This window comes from Ranitomeya imitator, chromosome 5 (assembly GCF_032444005.1).
Source record: "Ranitomeya imitator isolate aRanImi1 chromosome 5, aRanImi1.pri, whole genome shotgun sequence".
NCBI lineage: Eukaryota > Metazoa > Chordata > Amphibia > Anura > Dendrobatidae > Ranitomeya > Ranitomeya imitator.
In genome coordinates, this window is record NC_091286.1 from 670,998,752 (window position 1) to 671,017,083 (window position 18,332).

The 18,332-nt window shown below is 47.3% G+C and overlaps 1 long non-coding RNA gene across 1 annotated transcript in view; it reads left to right on the top strand.

Annotated features, from left to right (window-relative positions):
* The first annotated feature begins 1,698 nt into the window (after nucleotides 1–1,698).
* Nucleotides 1,699–18,332, top strand: part of LOC138638750 (uncharacterized) — a 45,890-nt gene continuing 29,256 nt past the window's right edge. The window contains exons 1-3 of the long non-coding RNA XR_011312544.1: nucleotides 1,699–1,927; nucleotides 2,061–2,245; nucleotides 2,389–2,530. This is a non-coding gene — a long non-coding RNA (uncharacterized lncRNA). The remainder of the gene's footprint in view (nucleotides 1,928–2,060; nucleotides 2,246–2,388; nucleotides 2,531–18,332) is intronic.

Here is an 18,332-nt window from a genome sequence, read left to right on the forward strand (position 1 = left end):
TGGTTACCCATCCACTCAAGAATCCAGTACAAAACTACTACCCTCATCCACAAAGCACTCCGTGGCTCAGCACCACCCTACATCTCCTCCCTGGTCTCAGTCTACCACCCTACCCATGCCCTCCGCTCCGCTAATGACCTCAGGTTAGCATCCTCAATAATCAGAACCTCCCATTCCCGTCTCCAAGACTTTACACGTGCCGCGCCGATTCTTTGGAATGCACTACCTAGGTTAATACGATTAATCCCCAATCCCCACAGTTTTAAGCATGCCCTAAAAACTCATTTGTTCAGATGGGCCTACCACATCAATGCATTAACCTAACTATCCCTGTGTGGCCCATTCAAAAAAAAAAAAAAAACAATCAGGTTTCTCGCCACATGTTCTCATACACTTTATGCAGTTATTAGCCCTCTGTCTGTACTGCTACATTCTTAGGCAGTTAACTGGTTCATGCAGCTTTACATGAACACCTGAGCCTTACACTATGGCCGGTCCGAATAACTAAAGCAATTGTTACCATCCACCTCTCGTGTCTCCCCTTTTCCTCATAGTTTGTAGCTTGCGAGCAGGGCCCTCACTGCTCTTGGTATCTATTTTGAACTGTGATTTCTGTTATGCTGTAATGTCTATTGTCTGTACAAGTCCCCTCTATAATCTGTAAAGCGCTGCGGAATATATAAATAAAAATATTATTTTTATTATTATTTAACTCCCTCCTCCGCCAACCACTGCCCCCTCCGGCTTCCTTAATCTCTGCTGAGGACTTTGCCATGCACTTCAAAAATAAGATAGACAAAACAAGGCAAGTCTCTGTTGTCCGATCACCACAACCCATTTGTATGCAGGACCAATGCCCTAACCCCATAACTTCCCTCTCCAAAATCACTGAAGGACAGCTTGCTCATCTTCTATCCAAATCACACCTTACCACTTGTGCACTTGACCCCATCTTATACCACCTCCTCTCCGATCTCACCATTAACTAATCCCATCCCTAACCCATCTATACAATCTATCACTAACTTCTGGTACCTTCCCCTTTGCTTTCAAACATGCCACAATCACATCTATCCTCAAAAAGCCTTCCTTGACCCTTGTGCTATGTCCAGTTACCGCCCCATATCTTTGCACCCATTAGCTTCCAAACTCCTTGAGCAGAACGTCCAAGCTGATCTTTCCTCTCACTTTGCATCTAACTCTCTCTTCGACAGCCTACAATCCGGATTTCATCTTTACCATTCCACTGAGACTGTCTCTTTCCCCACAATCCCATAGAATGTAAGCCCGCAAGGGCAGGGTCATGTCCCCTCTGTATCAGTATGTTATTGTTCGTTTTGTTTATTGTAAGTGATATTTGTATTTTGATGTAACCCCTTCTCATGTACAGCACCATGGAAATAATGGTGCTATATTAATAAATATTAATAATAATAATAATAATAATAATAACATCATACGTTTTTTGAATATGTGTCAACTAATTGTTCTATTTTTCTAGTTTTGATAAGGGTAATATTTGATAGAACAATATTTGTTTGCCGCATGATTCTAATTCTGCTTTCTCAAGACCATGATTCGAAGGTTCATTCCACCAAATAATGATTGGTCCATTTGTTTTGTAATTGTTTTCACATCTGAGGATGGGTTTGTGTATGTGTTATAAACCTTGTGTGTTCATTGTAATTTTAGATGCCGATGAGTAAGGGCAAAAAGTCCGAAATGCATCAGGCGTGGAGGGGGATCTTTGCCCCTTGAGACTCTATGATATGTATGCTTTTAACTTTTTACAAACAATGGATTGAATAAAAGATGAAACTTGAATTTTTATGGAAATCACCTGGTGCTGGTTTTTCCTTTTTTGCCTGCATTTACAAGTGGAGTCCAGCCACGTTGAACCTGGCACCCGTGGTCCTGTGATACTCTGGTGAGCACTGTGGAAATCCTTTTTCCCCTCTCCCATGTTGATTTATGACCAACATATATTGAACTTCTACTTTATTTTATATCTTTCAGAATTTGCTTTGTAACTCACAATACATACTATTTTTACCTTTTAGAAAAAGTGCAAAATGAAATTGAAAATGTTATTGGATCTGCTCAACCTCAAGTAGAACATAGAAAAGAAATGCCATATACTGATGCTGTCATTCATGAAATTCAAAGATTTGGGGACATCGCACCTGGAAGCCTCCCACATGCCACAACTACGGACATCACATTCAAGGGTTATAATCTTCCAAAGGTTAGGAGACTTCTTTTATACCATAAGTCTGGACTTTGTGTGTGTGTGTTTTTCATTGAATAATTTAATAAATTCTGTATACTTGTAATATTTTCGTTATATTGTATATTTTTATGGTAAGTTATTACCTTTTGTTTCTCTAGGGCACAACTGTCATTCCATTTCTTCACTCTGCTCTTAGCGATAAAGATTATTTTAAGAAGCCAGAAGAGTTTTATCCTTGGCACTTTCTCAACTCATAAGGAAAATTTAAGAAGAACGAAGCCTTGATTGCCTTCTTATTAGGTAACTCTTTTTATTTCATTCCCTTTTAATTGCATCATACATTTATTTAACATAATGCTAACTGTATAAACTGTACCACAAGATTTGCCTTGGGCTTAGCATAATTTTGTTTGCTGATCCTGTACTGCATTTTAAATTTAAATATTGATGTTAGTCCTATGATCACAGCAGTGAAGTGACCGAGGGCAAGGTCGCCCATGTATATCCATGATCTGGCCCAGCAAAACTTCCACACTCAGATTCTATTTTAACAACCGTATCTTTACTGTTATACATTTTCTTTAACACAGCGGAACACAATAATAGACAGTACAAAATATGCCTATTCACAGAGATAACGTGTAATAACAAACTGTCCCTCACTTTCCCTATCCACACGTTACCAGTTCCTTTGTTCCAAGAGGTTATCTTCCCACGTCGCAGGCCTGTCTGTCACTGCAGGGGGACGCTCCAGCCGAAGAGAAAAACAACAGGGATTGAACAAAACTCCATCTCTCAGGTCCAGACTGTAGTCCTTGGGGTTCAACAGGTAAGGGTGGAATGTTCGGCCTCTCAACAGAGGACCCGCTTACAGTTCATGGGCTCCAGGATCTGTGAAGATGTCACCGTTGGGTGCTCCGCAGTGTGGGAGCTGGGAACAATCTGGATGTCAGCTTCCAAGAGATAGCGGTCATCCTGGCAATCTTCTATATCGCATCTACAGGAGGACGCCAGCAGACACAGACCTCTCTCTGCACACACCAGTTTCCCGGGCTTTCTCTTTTCCTCCCCTTCCTGTTCACATGACATCACAGGGGGAAGTTCTGCCAATACAGGTTGTTTCTCTGTAATCACATTCGGCATAGGTATAACTTCTGGCCACACGGGGGCAGTGTCTGTCACAGATTCTATGTCAATGATAATAGAACAGTCACAGCCGGCCAGCTCACTACACACCCCCCCGCTTAAAGATTGGCAGTCCCTGTCAACGACTGTCTCCAGGGCGGCGATGGCTGTGGAGGTTGTAGGACCCGGCTGCGGAAAAGGCCACACATATTGGTCCCTGTAGGACTGTCCCGGGGGCACTCCGGCGGTAGTCCTCGTTGTCCGCCTAACGGGTGCCAGCCCCTCCCCCCGATCAGTCACCCCAGTCGGTAAGTCAGTCGAGGAGGTAAGGTGTTCAGACGCGTCAGTCAGGCGAGCAGGGGTAGGGATGTCTTCCACCTCTACATCCCCGGTATCGGTGTCTCCCACAGCATTAGTGATATCCATCTCTCCAGGTATTACAGGAGGGATGTCAGGCTGAGAACGACAGGGGCGCAACATGTTGCGGTGCAGGGTGCGGAGGCTGCCGCTGTCTTCGCCTTGTACTTGGTAGACGGGGCCACCAGGGTACGGGTGTCCAATTATTTGATAGACTTCGGCCTCCCACTTGGGCCGGAGTTTTCCTTGCGGTTTCTTTATACGAACTAGGACCAGTTGACCCACACTCAGTAGGTCTTCTTGTACTGGAAGTGGGTCAGCGTGGACCTGGTCCTGGATCTGCTGTTCCACCAGCCGGTAGACAGTTTCCATCCTTTGACGGTGTGCTTGTAGCCAGGAAGGATAGGTACCACAGGTGTCTTCAACAGAGCTAGACAGGTGTAGCTCATGGATGCCTTTGCCTGGGCGGCCAAAAAGGAGGGTGTAAGGCGTGTATCCGGTGACAGAATGGACTTGATTGTTATAGGCCCACAGCAGTTCTGGGAGGAATCGAGGCCAGTCGGGCTTTTTGTCTTCTGCTAGGGTTCGGATCAGTTGTCAGAGGGTCCGGTTGAAACGTTCACACGCGCCATTCCCTTGCGGATGATACGGGGTGGTCCTGGACTTCTTGATTCCATACATCTGCTGGAGTTCTTCAATGACTCGCCCTTCGAAACACGCCCCCTGATCAGAGTGTAGCCGCTCCGGACACCCGTAGACCCGAACGAAGTGCTGACAGATGGCCTGTGCAGCTGATTCGGCAGTCTGATCTTTGGTAGCAACAGCGACGGCGAATTTCGTGAAGTGGTCTACCATCACCAGACAGTACTGGTAGCCACTATTCACCGTTCCAATCAACAGATAGTCCACCATCAACAATTCGAGGGGCCTGGATGTGCTAATAGTCTGGACGGGTGCACGCTGCTCAGTAGACTTGTGGAGTTCACATGTACGACATCCTAGGCAGACGTTTTCAACCAGCTTACGGAGTCCTGGGCAAAAAATGAATTGCTGGGTCCACCGGAGGGTCTTGTCTATGCCGAAGTGGCCGTTCCTTCTGTGGGCTTCAGCCACCATCTCATGGGCCAGCTGCACCGGGACGACAATCTGCAAACATTCTTCCAGCATATGGGATAAAAGGGCCCTGCGATACAAGACTCCATCCTTCACGATCAGCCGATCCCATTGGGCAAGTATGGCAGAGGTCCTGGTTGATAGTCGGGCTCTTACTTCGGAGGGTGGTTTCTCTTGTGTCTTCACGTACTGTTTCAGTAAGACGTGTTCAGGGTCTCGATCTTGAAGCTTGGCCCATTCTTGTTGGGACAGGGGGGACCCCACTATGGCTTCGATCCCGCCTACAGCATACTGGCGGCTATCTTCTATTTGTTTAGCTAGCCGGGCAAAGTTGGGCAGTTCATCTTCCTCCAACTCTTCATCCCTGTCCCCCACTGGCGAGGATGATGTCACTCTGGAAAGGCTGTCAGCATTCTGATTCTCCGTCCCCGCTCTGTATTTAATTGTTTATTGGAATCTAGAGAGCCTTGCCATCCAGCGCTGTTCCATTGCCCCTAGTTTGGCATTTTCTAGGTGGGCAAGAGGATTGTTGTCTGTCACGACCAGCACCTCCGCCCCTGTCAGGTAGCCAGCAAATTTCTCTGTCATAGCCCAGGTCAGGGCCAGGAGTTCAAGGCGGAAAGAGCTGTAGTTGACAGGGTTCTTTTCGGTGTCACGAAGGGATCTACTGGCATAGGCTCCCCCGGAAGAAGGCATATGAGCCGAAACGCGCGTAGGGGTGGCACCATCAGACCGGAGGTAAAGTATCACTACAAACACGGATTCTGACTACTATACTGCAGGATTTAATTGTAGTTTGGGGGATATATAGTGTGGTGCTGTTTAAGCACATAGTGATAGTGCCGTTTTTGGTATACGAGGTTCCCCTCTTGACACTACTTATATATTTTCCTGGCAGTAGGTTATATGTGATGCAACACACTTGCCTCTGGTCTGGGGTGTTTTCATATAGTACTGTTTTCCATCTGAATTGTATTTTAAATATCTTTTGTTATGTTGTTGAATAAATAAATACTGTTTTTTTACATGATGAGGTCTCTGTGCAAGCTTTTTTTAGGTCATTTGGCATAGGCTATTACGCGTTCCATGTTATCTTGGACTTGGGAGAGGACCGCCCCGAGACCTTGAAGGCTGGCGTCGGTGTATAACTGGAACGGCAGGGTGTAATCTGCAAATGCCAGAATAGGGGGCGATGTCAAAGCAGCTTGAAGCGCCCCGAAGGATTTTTCTTGGTCGGGCCCCCAGCTGATGCGTCGTCCTCTGGGACTGTTTGCGGTCCCTCGGAGAGTCTCATGCAGTGGTTCCGCAAGCCGGGCAAAGTCCTTGACAAATCGGCGGTAATAGCCCGCTAGTCCCAGGAAAGCCTGGACTTCTTTGATGGTAGTTGGTTGTGGCCACTCTCGGACAGCTGCTATCTTCTCTGGAGAGGGTTGGACACCTTCGGCTGAGATCCGGTGTCCCAGGTAATCGATCTCCTGCTGGAATAGACGGCACTTGCTGGGCTTCAACTTCAAGCCGTGTCTCTTCAAGCGCTGGAGCACTTTGCCAAGCTTGTGAAAATGATCCTCAAAGGGGGCGGAGTATACCACGATGTCATCAAGGTATATCAGCGTGAATTCGAAGTTGAAATCTTCCAGACAGCATTCCATCAGTCTCTGAAAGGTCCCTGGTGCGTTACTCAAGCCGAATGGCATCCGGTCAAACTCGTACAGGCCCATGGGAAGGATGAAGGCGGTCTTTTCTCTGTCCTTCTCACTCATGGGGACCTGCCAATATCCACTGGCCAAGTCTAGAGATGAAAAATATTTGGCCTTCTTCAGGGCGGTCAGTGACTCTTCGATCCGGGGGAGTGGATAGGAGTCCCGGATCGTGCACGCGTTCAGCCGACGGTAGTCTACGCAAAATCTCAGGGATCCATCTTTCTTTTTGACTATCACCATGGGTGCAGCCCATGGGCTCTGGCTCTCCCGCACCACTCCAGCGTGTAGCATAGATTCTAAGAGGCTTTTCACCTCCTGGTATTGTTGAGGTGGTATTTGTCGGTACCTCTCGCGAATAGGGGCAGTATCGCCCGTGGGAATCTCGTGTTGGATACTGGTGGTGTACCCGAAGTTGGTGTCATGCTTTGCAAAGGAGTCTTGGTGTTCTCGCAGTAGTCCCTCCACTTGAGACACTTCCTGTTTGGTGTACTGGGACGGGTCCAGTTGCACTTTTTCCAGTAATTTTCGCCCAATATCTTCATCATCTGCTTGAGCATTTATGGCTGAGACAGTTACCGTCCAGCCATCTTCTGTAGACGGGGTGAATTGTAAGGGCCCCATGGGGTTCACTTCTGTGGGTAGAGCATATACTCTGGCAAGTTGCGTGCCAGCTTTGAGGGCTACACCTACGTCTGCGGTGTTGTTCAGCCGGACAGGGACTCTTACGTTCCTCACGACGGCTAGGGTGCGGGCGACCAGTGGGTTTAGCTTACCCCCACTTGGAGCCCTCGGCTCGATTAACACTTCAACTCCTTCAAGCTGTCGGTTGGTGTTAAGAGGCAGGGAAATGACTGTCTCTTTTTCAGCGGGCAAAGTAATCCGGGTACAGCGGGGCACCTTAATGGCTGCTAGGGGTAGTTGTTCCTTTGCCATCTGTTGAAGTCCAACGGTCCGGATTACGCGCTGGAACGCCAGACGAGTCGGTTTATGTTTCGTAACCTTCTGCCAGTACTTGGGCACTTTTCTTGTCAACAGCATAAGATCCAGGTTTTTCAAGATATTCATTCTGATTCTGATTATTACTGGGGTCTCGGAGCCGAAGCCTTCCTTGATAATGACGATTCCTCGTTTCCCTAGGTCTTGTCCGCAGGCCCTCGTATCCATCCAGGCGACTCCGGTTACTGGAATGGGTAGGTTATTAGCCGCAATTATCTTAATGGTGGTATCTGGATCACAAGCAGTTCTTGGTTTGAGGTACTCTTCATAAAACTGTTCAGAGATCATGGTCACTTGCGACCCAGTGTCCATCAATCCTTGTACTGCAACTCCCTCCAGAATAACTTCAAGTGTAGGACTACTCGAGGCAAGAGTACTCCGTTGCTGGCTCTGTTTTTCTACACCCCATTCTCTATCCCCCCCTGCTGCTCGAACCTCAGCTGCAGGGGTGTCTAGTTTAACGGCGGCCATTGTGGTGAGACCTGGCGTGGCGGCTCTGCTCGTGGATGTAGCTGTTATTCCGTTTGTCGTGGTAACTGATGGTTTGTTCGTTGAGGACAACGGTTCGCCCTATGACGAGGATCACCACATGACCAACAAGGTCCTGCGGGACGGCTAGGTTGCATCCGCTGGTCTCTCTGTCGTTCTAGTGTTAACTGTGACACCTGTAGCTGTAAATCTGCTACCATCTGTTTCAGCTCCTCAGTGTCACTGTTGGGCTGTTTAATGTCTAATATGGATCTGCACGCAGCGCTTTGAGTCTCCACATCCATGACGGGTCCCCTAGAACGTTCTATGGCTTCCTGCTTGACTTCAGCGAAGGTGAGAGTCGGCGTTATCCGAATCAAGTCCTGTAGCGTACGGTTAAGATACTGGTCTCTCAGCCCTATAACGAATTGGTCTCTCAGTACCAGGTCACGAGGAGCTATAGTAGTCAGTTGTTCCCCTTTTGCACAGACTTGTTCAAGGAGTACCTGAAGGGCATTTGCATATTGGGGGATGTCTTCCCATTCAAGCTGTGTCCGTCTAATGAACAGGTATTGCAGTGTTCCCTGGTACGTAGTAGGTCCATAGGTCTTTTCCAGCACCCGCACCAAGTCCTCCAACGTACGCTGCCCCCTGACCGTCTCCAGTCTGACTGTCGTCCATGCCTCCCCCTCTAGCGTCAGTACCGCCATTTCTGCCAAGGTCTTAGGGTCAATATTATACATTTCTCCCAGTATCCGCACTTGTTCCGCCCATTCTGGTACGGGGTAGTTTCGCCCGCCAAACTTCCTGACCTGGTTTACAATGGACACCGGCGGCGGTTTCTGACTGTACACTGGGTGGGAATCTTGCTGGGCACAGATCCTGCCGACTACGCCAGATGAAGTGACCGAGGGCAAGGTCGCCCATGTATATCCATGATCTGGCCCAGCAAAACTTCCACACTCAGATTCTATTTTAACAACCGTATCTTTACTGTTATACATTTTCTTTAACACAGCGGAACACAATAATATACAGTACAAAATATGCCTATTCACAGAGATAACGTGTAATAACAAACTGTCCCTCACTTTCCCTATCCACACGTTACCAGTTCCTTTGTTCCAAGAGGTTATCTTCCCACGTCGCAGGCCTGTCTGTCACTGCAGGGGGACGCTCCAGCCGAAGAGAAAAACAACAGGGATTGAACAAAACTCCGTCTCTCAGGTCCAGACTGTAGTCCTTGGGGTTCAACAGGTAAGGGTGGAATGTTCGGCCTCTCAACAGAGGACCCGCTTACAGTTCATGGGCTCCAGGATCTGTGAAGATGTCACCGTTGGGTGCTCCGCAGTGTGGGAGCTGGGAACAATCTGGATGTCGGCTTCCAAGAGATAGCGGTCATCCAGACAATCTTCTATATCGCATCTACAGGAGGACGCCAGCAGACACAGACCTCTCTCTGCACACACCAGTTTCCCGGGCTTTCTCTTTTCCTCCCCTTCCTGTTCACATGACATCACAGGGGGAAGTTCTGCCAATACAGTTTGTCCCTCTGTAATCACATTTGGCATAGGTATAACTTCTGGCCACACGGGGGCAGTGTCTGTCACAGATTCTATGTCAATGATAATAGAACAGTCACAGCCGGCCAGCTCACTACAGCAGCATCAGCGGTTTCAATCAAACAGTCTCTAAAGTATATATGAAGACCAAAACAGGCATATACCTCTGTGCTATGCATAATCCCAGAGACAAAATAAACACAAGAACCCCTGCAAGAAAGTTCTTATGCACAGAGGACAAAGAAATGGGCTACAATATATAGCTTTGGAAGAAAAATCTAACAGCACTGATGAAATATATGTATATACAGTGGGGCAAAAAAGTATTTAGTCAGTCAGCAATAGTGCAAGTTCCACCACTTAAAAAGATGAGAGGCGTCTGTAATTTACATCATAGGTAGACCTCAACTATGGGAGACAAACTGAGAACAAAAAATCCAGAAAATCACATTGTCTGTTTTTTTATCATTTTTTTTGCATATTATGGTGGAAAATAAGTATTTGGTCAGAAACAAACAATCAAGATTTCTGTCTCTCACAGACCTGTAACTTCTTCTTTAAGAGTCTCCTCTTTCCTCCACTCATTACCTGTAGTAATGGCACCTGTTTAAACTTGTTATCAGTATAAAAAGACACCTGTGCACACCCTCAAACAGTCTGACTCCAAACTCCACTATGGTGAAGACCAAAGAGCTGTCAAAGGACACCAGAAACAAAATTGTAGCCCTGCACCAGGCTGGGAAGACTGAATCTGCAATAGCCAACCAGCTTGGAGTGAAGAAATCAACAGTGGGAGCAATAATTAGAAAATGGAAGACATACAAGACCACTGATAATCTCCCTCGATCTGGGGCTCCACGCAAAATCCCACCCCGTGGGGTCAGAATGATCACAAGAACGGTGAGCAAAAATCCCAGAACCACGCGGGGGGACCTAGTGAATGAACTGCAGAGAGCTGGGACCAATGTAACAAGGCCTACCATAAGTAACACACTACGCCACCATGGACTCAGATCCTGCAGTGCCAGACGTGTCCCACTGATTAAGCCAGTAGAGTTCGGGCCCGTCTGAAGTTTGCTATAGAGCATTTGGATGATCCAGAGGAGTTTTGGGAGAATGTCCTATGGTCTGATGAAACCAAACTGGAACTGTTTGGTAGAAACACAACTTGTCGTGTTTGGAGGAAAAAGAATACTGAGTTGCATCCATCAAACACCATACCTACTGTAAAGCATGGTGGTGGAAACATCATGCTTTGGGGCTGTTTCTCTGCAAAGGGGCCAGGACCACTGATCCGGGTACATGAAAGAATGAATGGGGCCATGTATCGTGAGATTTTGAGTGCAAACCTCCTTCCATCAGCAAGGGCATTGAAGATGAAACATGGCTGGGTCTTTCAACATGACAATGATCCAAAGCACACCGCCAGGGCAACGAAGGAGTGGCTTCGTAAGAAGCATTTCAAGGTCCTGGAGTGGCCTAGCCAGTCTCCAGATCTCAACCCTATAGAAAACCTTTGGAGGGAGTTGAAAGTCCGTGTTGCCAAGCGAAAAGCCAAAAACATCACTGCTCTAGAGGAGATCTGCATGGAGGAATGGGCCAACATACCAACAACAGTGTGTGGCAACCTTGTGAAGACTTACAGAAAACGTTTGACCTCTGTCATTGCCAACAAAGGATATATTACAAAGTATTGAGATGAAATTTTGTTTCTGACCAAATACTTATTTTCCACCATAATATGCAAATAAAATGTTAAAAAAACAGACAATGTGATTTTCTGGATTTTTTTTTCTCAGTTTGTCTCCCATAGTTGAGGTCTACCTATGATGTAAATTACAGACGCCTCTCATCTTTTTAAGTGGTGGAACTTGCACTATTGCTGACTGACTAAATACTTTTTTGCCCCACTGTATATGCATTATGAGCTGTTTTATATATCTTGGGATAGGCACCCAATCAAGCTGTAAAATGGATAGGCATCTAGGCCATAGAATACATATGACGTAGAAAAAATATTAAGATGTACTGATAAAAAATAGGAGTCAACCAGTTTTAATCCGCTCTTACACTGTAACATACAGAGAATGCTAGATAAAATATATCTTACATACATAGAGATGAATAAGGTGCAATAGCAGAGTAGATGATTAACCCACTCGCCCCTTGTGAAGTCCTGCAAGATCCAGGGTCAAAGTCAGAAGAAGAAATATGGAGCTGCAAGTAGAGCGATCAGGGAGCCCATGCCAGTGATGTCCGCAAATCCCGAGCCTAAAGGTACCGTCACACTGAGTGACGCTGCAGCGATACCGACAACGATCCGGATTGCTGCAGCATCACTGTTTGGTCGCTGGAGAGCTGTCACACAGACAGCTCTCCAGCGACCAACGATGCCGGTAACCAGGGTAAACATCGGGTTACTAAGCGCAGGGCCGCGCTTAGTAACCCGATGTTTACCCTGGTTAACAGCGTAAAAGTAAAAAAAAAAACAAACACTTCATACTTACCTTCCGCTGTCTGTCCCTCGGCGCTCTGCTTCTCTGCACTGTGTAAGCCCAGCGGCCGGAAAGCAGAGCGGTGACGTCGCTGAATCGGCGTCACACACACCGATTCAGCGATGTCAGCAGGAAGTTCAGCGAAGAAATAAAGTGCTGGACTTTCTGCAGCGACAAACGACATCACAGCAGGATTCTGATCGCTGCTGTGTGTCAAACTGAACGATATCGCTAGCCAGGACGCTGCAACGTCACGGATCGCTAGCGATATCATTCAGTGTGACGGTACCTTTACGCTTCTTGGAAATCTTGGTTTCTTTCATCAGAGGAGACTGCTAGCATGCTGTGAATGCGCAGATTGAGATCTCGTCTCCTGAAATCTCAGGAGTAGGGTTGAGCGACTTTTAGTTTTTTAGGGTCGAGTCGGGTTTCGCGAAACCCGCCTATCTCAAAAGTCGAGTCGAGTGGAATCGGCCGATTATCGCGAAAAGTCGGGGATCGACCGAAATACGAAACCCAATGCAAGTCAATGGGGAAGCATAGTCAGCAGTGAGTGGAGGCCAGGAAAACACCTACAGTGCCCATTTTAATGGCAAAAACATCCATTCTTGTTACTGAAGCTTGTCAATCTTAATTTACCTTATAATAATAGTTAGGCATTGGAAATTGGGGGTCATTTGGCTAAAGTTGTGGGGGGTAGGGCTGGTTCAAGTATTTAGTGGACCCAGGTAATCTGGACCACCTCAGGGCAGTGGAGCAGGGAGAGGTAAGTATTTAAACTTTGCAAGTGCTGTGATCCTGAGCAAGCAGGGGGGCCCACTCGTTGGCATTGGCACTGGCACAGGGCACCTCAAAGTACGGCGGTGTGTTTGTACGGCGGGGGCACCTCCCACCGGCAGCGACACTTTTGCGTACTATGAGGGGCCCTGTGCCAGTGACGTCGCCAATGAGTTCCCCCCCCCCATACCTGATGAAGGAACCTGCACTTTCATCTGCACCTTCCTTTTTGTCCCCGTGTAAGGTGGTATGGTATGCGGGAAGGGGAACCTGACTTTCAACAGGGTCACATTCTGGCTGTGTAGCGTGCACGGGGAATGTAGCGTTCTGGGTCAATGTACCAGCAGACTCATCTATCACTGGCTGGGCAATGGGCAGGATGAGGAGGAAACACAGATATAGGCCCAAATAATAAAGTGGGCTAAATGCAGTTCAAAATTGGTAACAGGACTAACCAGGGGGCATTGCTTTGTTCAGTGGAGTACAACTGTAATGAGAGGCTGACACAGTGAGTAGGCCCAAATCAGTAAGTAGGCTAAATGCAGTTTAAAATTGGTAACAGAAGTAAACAGGCGGCACTGGTTTGTTCAGTGTAGGAGAACATCAAGGAGCGGCAGACATCGTTAGTAGGGCCAACAAAACAAGTAGGCCAAATGCAGTGTTATATTAAAAACAATTTAACAAGAGCCTGAAGATAGAATTTAGAGAGAGGCAACCTGGAGAACACTTTGGAGTGGCAGACACCAACTCTACAACCCAGACCCAACTTGTAGGCCTAATGCAGTGTTGTTTCAACAACTACTTAACGAGAGCTTCAAGATAGAATTTAGGGAGAGGCAACCTGGAGAACACCTTGGAGTGGCAGACACTGGTAGTAGGCCCCAACCCAAGTACTAGCCCCACTGCAGTTTGATTTAAAAACTATTTAACGAGAGCCTGAAGATCGAAGCTCAGGAAAGACAACCAGGAGAACACCTTGGAGCGGCAGACACTGGTAGTAGGCCCCAACCCAAGTACTAGCCCCACTGCAGTTTGATTTAAAAACTATTTAACGAGAGCCTGAAGATCGAAGCTCAGGAAAGACAACCAGGAGAACACCTTGGAGCAGCAGACACTGGTAGTAGGCCCCAACCCAAGTACTAGCCCCACTGCAGTTTGATTTAAAAACTATTTAACAAGAGCCTGAAGATCGAAGCTCAGGAAAGACAACCAGGAGAACACCTTGGAGCGGCAGACACTGGTAGTAGGCCCCAACCCAAGTACTAGCCCCACTGCAGTTTGATTTAAAAACTATTTAACGAGAGCCTGAAGATCGAAGCTCAGGAAAGACAACCAGGAGAACACCTTGGAGCGTCAGACACTGGTAGTAGGCCCCAACCCAAGTACTAGCCCCACTGCAGTTTGATTTAAAAACTATTTAACAAGAGCCTGAAGATCGAAGCTCAGGAAAGACAACCAGAAGAACATCTTGGAGCAGCAGACACTGGTAGTAGGCCCCAACCCAAGTACTAGCCCCACTGCAGTTTGATTTAAAAACTCTTTAACAAGAGCCTGAAGATCGAAGCTCAGGAAAGACAACCAGGAGAACACCTTGGAGCAGCAGACACTGGTAGTAGGCCCCAACCCAAGTACTAGCCCCACTGCAGTTTGATTTAAAAACTATTTAACAAGAGCCTGAAGATCGAAGCTCAGGAAAGACAACCAGGAGAACACCTTGGAGCGGCAGAAACTGGTAGTAGGCCCCAACCCAAGTACTAGCCCCACTGCAGTTTGATTTAAAAACTATTTAACAAGAGCCTGAAGATCGAAGCTCAGGAAAGACAACCAGGAGAACACCTTGGAGCAGCAGACACTGGTAGTTGGCCCCAACCCAAGTACTAGCCCCACTGCAGTTTGATTTAAAAACTATTTAACAAGAGCCTGAAGATCGAAGCTCAGGAAAGACAACCAGGATAACAATTTGGAGCGGCAGACACTGGTAGTAAGCCCCCAACCCAAGTACTAGCCCCACTGCAGTTTGATTTAAAAACTATTTAACAAGAGCCTGGAGTTCGAAGCTCAGGAAAGACAACCAGGAGAACACCTTGGAGCGGCAGACACTGGTAGTAGGCCCCAACCCAAGTACTAGCCCCACTGCAGTTTGATTTAAAAACTATTTAACAAGAGCCTGAAGATCGAAGCTCAGGAAAGACAACCAGGAGAACACCTTGGAGCGGCAGACACTGGTAGTAGGCCCCAACCCAAGTACTAGCCCCACTGCAGTTTGATTTAAAAACTATTTAACAAGAGCCTGAAGATCGAAGCTCAGGAAAGACAACCAGGAGAACACCTTGGAGTGGCAGACACTGGTAGAAGGCCCCAACCCAAGTACTAGCCCCACTGCAGTTTGATTTAAAAACTATTTAACAAGAGCCTGAAGATCGAAGCTCAGGAAAGACAACCGGGAGAACACCTTGGAGCGGCAGACACTGGTAGTAGGCCCCAACCCAAGTACTAGCCCCACTGCAGTTTGATTTAAAAACTATTTAACAAGAGCCTGAAGATCGAAGCTCAGGAAAGACAACCAGGAGAACACCTTGGAGCGGCAGACACTGGTAGTAGGCCCCAACCCAAGTACTAGCCCCACTGCAGTTCGATTTAAAAACTATTTAACAAGAGCCTGAAGATCAAAGCTCAGGAAAGACAACCAGGAGAACACCTTGGAGCGGCAGACATCGTTAGTAGGCCCTACCGAAATAGTAGCCCCAATGCAGTTTTCAAATTCCTATAGGCTGAAAACCAGACAATTGACGTTCAGCTTTTTTCAGAGGAAGACAGCTGTATTGAGTGGCGCAGACAGACACAGGTAGTAGGCCTTAAACAAAAAATTGGGCTCAATGCAGTTTAAAAAAGGTTACAGGGATACACAGGCAGCATTGGTGTGGTCAGCGGAGGACAATTTGAATTAGGGACTGCAGACAGACTTAGTAGGCTGTCCCCTGTGGACCATGCATCCACCACATAAACCCAGTGCGCCGTAATGGACACGTAACCTTCCGTGGACATGCCTACTGGTCCATGCGTCTGTTGTCAGGTGCACCTTTCTACTCTTATATTGCCTGAGAGCATGGACAATGCGGACTTTTACATGCTGGTGGAGGGCTGGGAGGGCTTTTCTCACAAAAGAAGTGACGACTGGGAAGCTCATACCGTGGTACAGCGTAGTCCATCTGGGCTTTATAATTATAAAATAAAGAAAAAAGTAGGCTGTAGGCACTTTAAAATAGGTTCCAGGGGTACACGGGCAGCAGTGGTGTGGTCAGTGGAGGACTATTGGAAGGAGGGACCACAGACAGACTCAGTAGGCCTAACATAACAAAAGTAGGCTGTAGGCACTTTAAAATAAGTTCCAGGGGTACATGGGCAGCAGTGGTGTGGTCAGTGGAGGACTACTGGAAGAAGGACCGCAGACAGACTCAGTAGGCCTAACATAACAAAAGTAGGCTGTAGGCACTTTAAAATAGGTTCCAGGGGTACACGGGCAGCAGTGGTGTGGTCAGTGGAGGACTATTGGAAGGAGGGACCGCAGACAGACTCAGTAGGCCTAACATAACAAAAGTAGGCTGTATGCAATTTAAAATTGGTTCCAGGGGTACACGGGCAGCAGTGGTGTGGTCAGTGGAGGAGTATTGGAAGGAGGGACCGCAGACAGACTCAGTAGGCCTAACATAACAAAAGTAGGCTGTAGGCACTTTAAAATAGGTTCCAGGGGTACACGGGCAGCAGTGGTGTGGTCAGTGGAGGACTATTGGAAGGAGGGACCGATGACAGACTCAGTAGGCCTAACATAACAAAAGTAGGCTGTAGGCACTTTAAAATAGGTTCCAGGGGTACACGGGCAGCAGTGGTGTGGTCAGTGGAGGACTACTGGAAGGAGGGACTGCAGACAGACTCAGTAGGCCTAACATAACAAAAGTAGGCTGTAGGCACTTTAAAATAGGTTCCAGGGGTACACGGGCAGCAGTGGTGTGGTCAGTGGAGGACTATTGGAAGGATGGACCGCAGACAGACTCAGTAGGCCTAACATAACAAAAGTAGGCTGTAGGCAATTTAAAATTGGTTCCAGGGGTACACGGGCAGCAGTGGTGTGGTCAGTGGAGGACTATTGGAAGGAGGGACCGCAGACAGACTCAGTAGGCCTAACATAACAAAAGTAGGCTGTAGGCACTTTAAAATAGGTTCCAGGGGTACACGGGCAGCAGTGGTGTGGTCAGTGGAGGACTATTGGAAGGAGGGACCGCAGACAGACTCAGTAGGCCTAACATAACAATAGTAGGCTGTAGGCACTTTAAAATAGGTTCAGGGGTACACGGGCAGCAGTGGTGTGGTCAGTGGAGGACAATTTCAATTATGGACCGCAGACAGACTTAGTACGCCTAACATAACAAAAGTACGCTCTATGCACTTGAAATTATCTTGCAGGGGTACACAGGCAGCATTGGTGTTGTCAGCGGAGGCCGATTGTAAGGAGTGTCTGACAGTTAGTACTCCCAAAAAATAAATAGATGTTAATATCTCGCAAGACAACAAAACCAAAAAACAAAAGGGTGGCATACTTAGGTACAGGGGTGGGCTCCTCTGCTGAGTTTCAGACCTAGTAATTTGGCGCAAAGTATTTACTGGTGTAAATATAGGACACTGCCCCTGACTATTTTAAGTAGCATCATACATGTCAACACATTGGTATTGTCAGTGCCAGGCATTGAAGGATGTCAGGGCATAGACTAAACATTGGTGGAGCTGTGAGAGATAATTTTGCAAGTGGTAGAGCAATGTTTGAGCTGGGGGGAGGACTGTCTTGTGGCCAGTGGTACAGGCCCAGGGCCCCTCATGTTACAACGGTGTGTCTGACATTGGCTGTGCACCACCACCGCCAGAGACATTTTATTGTAGTATGAGGGACCCAGTGGCAGTGCCGTCGACCAAAAGCGTGCACACCCACCTCTTCAGACAAACGGCACTCTCACGGGTGCTTGCGCCAAGTGGCGAGACCACGGCCCCGTGGGTGGAGTTTGCCCATTTAGGGAGGTGTAAACATGTCGTATACTGGACAAACAGCAGCTGCAAATTACCAGATTGGAAAACTCAGTCAGACCAGTCCACAAGCAAGACCTTTTAATAGGAAAGCTAGATGTCAGCCGGGAAAGGTGGGGCAAAATAATTCGAAATCCAGGAGTGGTTCATTTTAATGAAGGTTAGATCATCTACATTTTGGGTAGCCAGACGAGTCCTTTTTTCGGTCAATATTGAACCAGCAGCACTGAATACTCTTTCTGATAGCACACTAGCTGCTGGGCAAGCAAGCTCCTGCAATGCATATTCGGCCAATTCTGGCCAGGTGTCTAATTTGGATGCCCAGTAATCAAATGGGAATGACGGTTGAGGGAGAACATCGATAAGGGATGAAAAATAGTTAGTAACCATACTGGACAAATGTTGTCTCCTGTCACTTTGAATTGATGCTGCAGTA